Source organism: Amblyomma maculatum, chromosome 1, assembly GCF_055883805.1.
Source record: "Amblyomma maculatum isolate TAMU_Amacu chromosome 1, ASM5588380v1, whole genome shotgun sequence".
Taxonomy (NCBI): domain Eukaryota; kingdom Metazoa; phylum Arthropoda; class Arachnida; order Ixodida; family Ixodidae; genus Amblyomma; species Amblyomma maculatum.
Genome location: NC_139344.1, coordinates 298,570,811 through 298,579,033, shown reverse-complemented (window position 1 = coordinate 298,579,033; position 8,223 = coordinate 298,570,811). Strand labels below are relative to the sequence as shown.

At 43.6% G+C, this 8,223-nt stretch overlaps 1 long non-coding RNA gene across 1 annotated transcript; it reads left to right on the top strand.

Moving 5' to 3' along the window:
- Window positions 1–298: 298 nt before the first annotated feature.
- On the top strand, window positions 299–4,231 carry LOC146206872 (uncharacterized). The gene is made up of 5 exons (XR_014704556.1): window positions 299–521; window positions 2,210–2,356; window positions 2,500–2,649; window positions 2,790–2,918; window positions 4,038–4,231. It is a non-coding gene; the product is annotated as an uncharacterized LOC146206872 (long non-coding RNA).
- Window positions 4,232–8,223: the final 3,992 nt, after the last annotated feature.

Below are 8,223 nucleotides of genomic sequence, written 5' to 3'. Positions count from 1 at the left end.
GACTTTGAAGAGAGCATGCAGTTTTGTGGTATTTGTATACTATTTTTGAAGGAGGCCTTTTCGAACAAAGTTGTCTTACGATCAAATACATGAAGAAAAAAAAACGAAGGAAAATGAGTATTGTCCAGGTTATTAATCCCATACTTTTTTTCTCAAAACAGTCTGGTAAAGCTAAGAGCCGCGAGAAAACGGGCCAGCGTCCTTGTCATTTGGTTTTGTTTCTTTGCGTGTGGCCCATTCATCCTCTTTTACGACCTGCCGGGGTGGGACGGGCGGCTCTTTTTATTTATTTTTTTTTCGGAAGTCGGAGGGGCGCATTTTCGCAGCGAGCGGTCCGATTCTACACCGGAAACTAACCCCCTCTCCTCCCCCGCTTCTTGTCAACAGTTCTTGGAAGACTCGGCAGCTTGTGCTCGTGGGTGCGTGCGTGCTTTCAAGTTCATTGCAGAAGTGTAGAGCGCGACCAAGAGACGATCTCGAGCGCGCGAGGACGCTGTACGTGCGAACGAAATGTTGGAAATGTAAGCGCGTTTTCCAAAGTTGCGCGTTATTAGTTAAAATTACAAGACAGTCAACTTTGTTACCTTCAATAACTAGGCGCTGGACAACCAGACCTCTTTTTCATTCGCATTTATATACTGTCCGGACAAGTGACTGTAGTAGTTTTCAACCGCTGTATCCTTTCAGTAACTCCGCCAAGCCATCCTGAAGTAACGCGCTCCTCCGGCGCGTTTGGACACAAAAAATCGAAGATGCTCCGCTTTTTCTGTTTTTTTTTTGTTCATTTTTTCTTTTTGCTCAAAGAATGGGAGTGTGGTTTCATAGGAACGAAACAGTTGATTTTTATTTATTTTATTAGTATTTCGCTTTTGTTTTACAGATTGTTTTGAATTATGGCTTCTATATTTTCTTGCTTGTTACTGTCCACTCCTGGTCCGCGAGAGACATATTTTCTCAACGCATCCTGCATATCAATATGAGTTTGAGACCCCTATGTTAGACAGAGTGATTGAAAATTAAGAATATTTATTGAGAGCTACACGATGTACGCGCAATAAAAGAAGCTAATTGAAAAGAATTCTTTCCTGAAGCAGCTGCCGTAATTTCGGGTTTTTGTTGTGGCTTGCAGACTAATAATATGGAGAACTTTTAGTTTTAAGGCGTGAACATGTATCGGAAGTGATTAAAGCGAATTATCTGTCGTACGTACTAAGCCGAGAGATCGCTTGTAGAATAGCCCTGCATATGGAAGGAATGCTGCATAGGTCCAGAAACTTAAGACTTCTGCTTGAAAAGTACCGGGATAAGAGAGTAGAAACGATCATGACGTCATAGGCGTGAACTTAAACCATTTACATAGCAGGGAACCAAAGAAATCTTATTGATAAACATGGAAATAGCAAAGCACACTGGGACAATAAATAATGTTTCAGTAAAACAGCAAACAGTACCGAACATATAAGATAGCGGCAAGAAATATATAATGCAGTGAGTTTCTGGTCACACGTTGTATATCAATAATGCGCAGCTGCAGCAGGACTCCCTCGGGAGCTCTGACCACCTAACAAATTTCCAGACAGTCGATTGCTCGATCCTTTGTGCTCACACATATATCACACAAGGAGGTATTCACGTGACGTCATCCGCTAGGGGGGCTAGCGGCCAGCGCAGAATTCGCCATACGCGTGGTCGTGCAAGGGTCGTGTGTGTGGGCGCCGCACCCAGCCGCAGTATTCAACTCGTTCTGATCCGTGGGGTAAGCCTTTCGCGCCTTTACAGAATTTCTGCGTGCGCCAGCGAAAACCATGCGAGCGAGTGGATACACCCGTGGACTTCGTGGAACAAGAAAAACGGCTGTCTGGACAAAATGTTTGACTTTGTGAAAACACCGGCTCGTACGACCGCGGTAACTTCGTCGAGGTGTGTCGTGTACTACAAGACCACTGCTTCGCGTTGAATTCCCTGACATCGGTGCCTGCCACGTGAAGGGCGGTCTAAAGTTTTGCGACAGGTGAAGAAATTAAAACGTACTAAGCTACGAATGTGTTTTAATTTTTGGTAAGAATATTATATATGCTCATATATTATATATGAGCATATATTATATATATATATATATATATATATATATATATATATATATATATATATATATATATATATATATATATATATATATATATAATTGGTGTGGGCGCTGATCGCGCAGGAAGACTTGCTGAGCCGTTTGGAAACAAGGCTGCGGCTGGCTGCGGTGGCAGAATTGGCTCATTTTGCTGCAGTCTGGGTCCTTCGGTATCTCCTGTCCCAAAATGCTCGCCTTTTAATATGGAGGGACACTCACTATACCGATCAGGTAAGTCCAATTAGCAGATATTTTGTTCGATACGACAATATACTGCAACTGTTTCTGGAGCGCGTATATATTTGCGCATCTTATTACTACGTACATTTTTTTTTTTATAATCGATGTGTGCGCATTTGGCTCTGATTGCGCAGGAAGACGTGCTGAGCCGACTTGGAAACGATGCTGCGGCGTTGGAATTAGCTCTTTTCGCTGCAGTCCGAGGTCCGATCTCCTCTGCCCCAAAACGCCCGTCTTTCACTTCTTCACATCGAAGTGCATGCAGTGACATGTATACCGACCAGGTAAGTCAAATTATCACTGATTTTCTTCTATACGATAATGTACTGCAACTAATTATGTATTGTTTTGAGACTTATGCGCATCTTGTTACTGTAAATGCATATTTTGTAATTGGTGTGCGCGCCTTGCGCTGATCGTGCAGGGAGGCGATATCAGCTGGAAACTGGCTTCGACAGTGGAAGCTCGTTTCGCCGAAGCCCGAAGTCCTTGGTCTCCTCTACACTAAAACGCTGGTCTTTCGCTTCTTCATGGCGGTGCACTTGCCGGACAGGTATTAGCGCTGATTTTGTTCGGAAAATTCGATTATCCGACTCACATCGATGGGACGCATGCAACCCAGTTAAATGTCAAATGCTATCACTGATATAAATATTGCAGCACCCCTCGCCATAGGAGCGATCAGAAGCTGTACTAGCATCATCGCTACTGCCAAGCAAGCTCGTGCCAGGACTGAGTACAAGATTTATGCCGTGTTTATTATTATTATTATTATTTTGCTGCTGTAATGATGTATATACGTGAAAATTGATGATTGAGTGATGCGGTATGCTGGCAAGGTAAGTGAGCCAGTGCGTCCATTTTGTGGATTTTGGAATTATATATGTGATGCACACAGATCTGAGCCGTTTCACATTGATTTTGCTCTGTGCGCTTGCTTTCTGGGCAAGCAGTTGTATTTTCATCGTGCGGATTATTTCCTGGTGCTTACATGCTCATGAGGTGTTCAGCTAACTTGTTTCAAGCTTAAAAAATTTAGAACGGGTTCTATAAGCTTCTAAGAGTTGGGCTGTCTAAATTGCCGTCTTGGCTGATGAGACAATTTTTAAAATAATGCTCGGTGGTTAAATAACGAAAATAAATCAGATGACTTATCGTTAAATATCCGGTCGCTTTTGCTGTAAAAGTTCCATCTAGTTTGAGAAAATTAAGCTGTATTCTACGGAATAAACTTATTGTAGGTTTCATGTAAATATCGCGGAAACTGTTTGTTCTGCCGCGTTGGAATCCCTCATACGCGCTCTATGACAAGCGCGGACATTTGGTTTTGCTAGAATTATTAAATTGCAGCATTAGCATGCAAGAACGCGCTTCGGGAGGATAAGGTTTGAGTGCGCTACGGTTGCAAATTGCAACATCATGACTCCAGCAAAACAAAGTGATCGCGCCTTTCTCGCGGATTCACGGATCCTGATTACCTATTGCGGCTTTGCGCTAATGCGTTTTCAATAGGGTCGCATGAAGTCAAGCGCATAAAATATATTGATGTGATAGTGCAGTTGGTGGCAGTGAGCAGACATTATTTTTTCTACCTTTTCACCCTATATTTGCCTGCAATGTAAAAGTCTAGGCGAAAAGGAAATATTTAATTAAAACACTTTTCTTCATACAGCTGACCAAGATGGAACCTGCCGCAGATCCGACCAGTCGCAGACATCAAGTGATCGACAGGCTGCCAAAAGAAGGAGACCAAGCCTCAAGCCCATCTTCCATATGTGGCACACGCGCAGTCATATATCCACGCTTATTAAAAAGCAAATCGCGAGCTTTTTCTGAACGCTGTTGACAAATAAATTTTTCACCAAATACTGCAGCTTTTGTTTCTTCATGGCATCAGAAAAGCTACTGCTTTTCTTGATGCATTTGTATGTGCTACCCCGTTATATATGCATGGGCCACGATATATTAAATGCATGGCATGATACCTGCACGAGGAGCGATGCCGGCCACTAACCGGCGTCGGGAAGCAACCGGCCGACGTACGGTCTTTCGTCAGCAAAATGCTAGGGCAGACGAGCGGCCGACCATTCAGTAACACTGGCAGACGGCAGGCTCACGTGCGGCAGGTGGTCGATCACGTCGGGCCAAAAGGTCGGGCCGTAGTCGATTGCCGAAAATCGGCCGACGTTAGGTCAGTGTCAATCCCCGACGCCGGCCCTCATTCGGGTGCCGAAGGTCGGCCGGCCACTTTTTGGTCGGCGAGAAAGGTCGGCCCTACCTTTTGCCACACATTTTTTTTTGCTTGGGAAGATGGCCAAATCCCTCACTGAACTGCAGCACCACAACAGTTGCTACAATGCCAGCATCATAAAACCTCTGGCTGTCTTTGATCACAAATACACCAGCTCATGTTGTTAAGGAGGCTGTCCATGAGCATCTTACTTCTCAAAGCAGCTAAAAGTATTGCAAACAGAGACCAACACTTGACTAAGTGCAGTAGCAGCACTACTAACATTCAGTGTGTTAATGGAGTATAGACACCCTGAAACAGATAAGACAAAAAATCAATTATAAATTATTTAGCGGTTGAAGATAAAACTTAGGTGATGATCTGTACATAGTAATGTCTTGCATGTCATTAACAAGCAAAATGCGACCAAGATTAGGTGCATTTGCTCCTGTAAGATGAAGTACTGCACTGGCCTAGCCCAAGCAGTGCGAGTAGCTCCAGTCAAAACGCTTTCAAGTGCCATCATCCATGAGATGGTTGCCCAATAGCAATCGGAATTTTCATAATGCTGCGTTCCTTATCTTCAGCCAGCATTTTTCACTCTTCCCAATGGATGCAACCCTCCCCAAAACTCCAAATTGAAGACATCAATTCAGTCATGCAGAGTTGTCAATAATGACCTGAACCACAAACCAACTTGGAGAGGTGGAAGCAGGCTCGAGCACTTTGAAGCTATAAAACGGGAGTTTTGAAGCATTCAAATTGTTTTGGAGCACGTTTCTAAAGTCAAAAGATTTTATTAGCTGAATTTTTTATACCTGACATACCAAAATAACCTATTTGATTCCTTTTTATTCAAAGATCAATGCATTGGTGAAAATACAAGACTAATAGCCAAAACATGTACAGATGTTTAAAATAACACAAATGACCTTAGCAACAATTTGGAACAAACTAGCAGAAAATGCAATGCTTGCTTCTATACCTGATGCCCGAACGATAAGTTTGACTAAAAACATGACTCTTTTAGCTTGAGAAATGTGGACTATACCACTATGATGTGCTCAAGCACCACTAGACTAGTTCGGAGTTCACATCAATAAGCAGCACATTTCCACTCCCTATCTTGTGCATATAATTTTTTTTATCCATGCCTGTTCTGATAAAATTTCCAAGGCACTGGTCAGTATCCCTTCAGTGAGGATAGACTGCACTCAAGGGTAGCACTTTCCCCCTTCAGATGCCCTACTCCATGGCCTTCTGTCAGTGGCTTCTTACGTTTTCGCTTGAGTGGCACCGGAGCTTCCTTAATTTTAACACGTTAATGATGGGCCCTGCATGCGCCTGCCTAACACTTGTGACATTTCTAATGATTGACACCTTCATGGTGTCACACCCATAATACTGTATGTTTTTGTCTGACGTATGTTTGACAAGCTTAATATTAACAAAGAGGTTCAATGAAATAGATCTACGACTGCCAGAAACGAGGCTCATGCTGGTCTGGCTTATGAGATTTAATGTCCCAAAGCAACACAGGCTATATGAGAGGCTCATGCTCTTCTATTTAGCAGAAAAGGAAAAATATATAAAGGCCCTGTTACGACACAGGTATGCAAACGAACAGAATGAAGTTGAGGAAAGCATATAATTAACTAATAAAAACAAAATCTGCATTGGTGATGAACGGTAATTAGCAGTGTATCTACTCTCAAATGAGAAATAACTCATTGCAAACTAGGAAAACAAAACAAAAACAAGAAACATGCCACTGTCGTGAGTACGATTTTCGCAGTGACGCTGGGAACAAATACACTGAACACGAAAACACCCAGATCAATGTTTTTGAGGGAGCGCGCAGCGCGAGTCCGACAGGGGGGCGTGGTCTTTGCCTACGGGCGACAACTGCACGGCGCTAGGGGGCTGATCCGCTAGCTGAGGGAAGCGAGGGCTCGTCTGGCATGAAGTCAGTGCCACTGCACTCCGAGCGCTAACTGAGGGAAGCGAGGGTATAGCGAGGGCTCGTCTGGTGGTACACCAGTGCCGCTACGCCAAGGTCCGCAATGCCGGACCCGCTAAGCTACTCTAACTAAGCCGTGATCCATCGGAGCAGTGAGGGCTTCTGATAGCTATCAGTGCCACAACGCTCACTCCGATAGACCACGGCAAGCTGACGGAAGGGGAGGCGTTTATTCCTACTCTTCCCGGTAGCCCCGGTGGCCCCGGGCCTCGACGAACTCCTTTGGCTCCCGGCTGCCCTTCCCTATCAAACCTGCTTTACTCTCTGCGAGAGTTTCTTCCTCTTCATTCTTAATCCCTCCTCGAGGCCTCATGTAACTTAACTGTGCTCCTATATTGCGCTACATTATTTGGTAGCGCAGGCTGAAACCTCTTTACTCTCCGAGGCTCTACTCGCCTCGTCATAACTGCCAGCCCTCATATACCCTCATATTTCCTAATCGTTGCGCCCAGCAAACTAAGAGATAATTTAATAATCTAAATTCAACGAATATAGCTGTGGCTCCACCTTTCGGACATCAGCGCAAGCTGCTCTCATAATTTTATTTTCAGTTAGGGCTCATAGATAGCGCTGCTGCGCGACACCACCATTGAGGTCCGAGACCTCCACATTATGCATCCCGTGCTTTACAAACTAGCTACAATAATGGCTGTGCAATCTTTTACTTTCAAGTTATTTATGTTGCATGTATCCCAACATAGACAGCGTTCACCAGTGCTAAACTAAACCACAGCAGCAGACGTGGGAATGCCCTGTAAATACAGCAACAAGGTTATAACGACTGGGCGAGTTGGTAATCATTCATTTTAAACCAGCCAAAAGACGAGGAACAGAGAAGCCAGCCTCATCTCGTTCGCTTCTATTCTCTGTCTCGTCTTTTGGCTGGTTTAAAATGAAATACAGCAAGTGCCAAGTAGAACATGATGTGGAGCATGGTGTCTGAAGGGTTGCGTATGAACGAGCCGCGCCGGCGCGGCACGCCACTGTTCGTAGTGTGCCCAACCTCCGACAGGCAGTGAGACTCACGGATTCGGGCAGTACGGCCAGTGTGACTCTTTCGTCTTCCCACGACAACTCTAAACTGTTAGAAATTTGCCGAAAAAGAATGTATTAGTTTAGGCTGTTTACAGTCTCCAAACACACCTCGAAATATGTCAGCTGTATTGCATTTCGCTTCTGCTTAAGGGGAGACATGGCTCTTAAAATTATTTTCCAATTTTTGACCAAATTTGATAAAACCTGGCATTTTGATTGTTTCTTGCACTGATTTCAAACATGCAACCATTTTTCCAGCTGCCCAATTAATAGTTCAAGAGATAATGAAATTAATTGTTCATAATTTGCAGAAATAATGAAAAAATAACCACTACAAAAAATTCACATGGACACTTTTCTAGGTACTAGAAAGCATTATTAATACAATGTTAGGAGCTTTTTTTATTTAACAAATATTAGTGATGTTATAGGAGTTCAAAGTTTTCAATTTTGCTCTAAATAAGACAGGAAGGCACTCACATTTGGAACAGTGAACTGCTATAACATCGCTAATATTTGTTATACAAAAGTGCGCCTAACATTATTCGTTATGCTTTCTAGTACCTAGCAAAG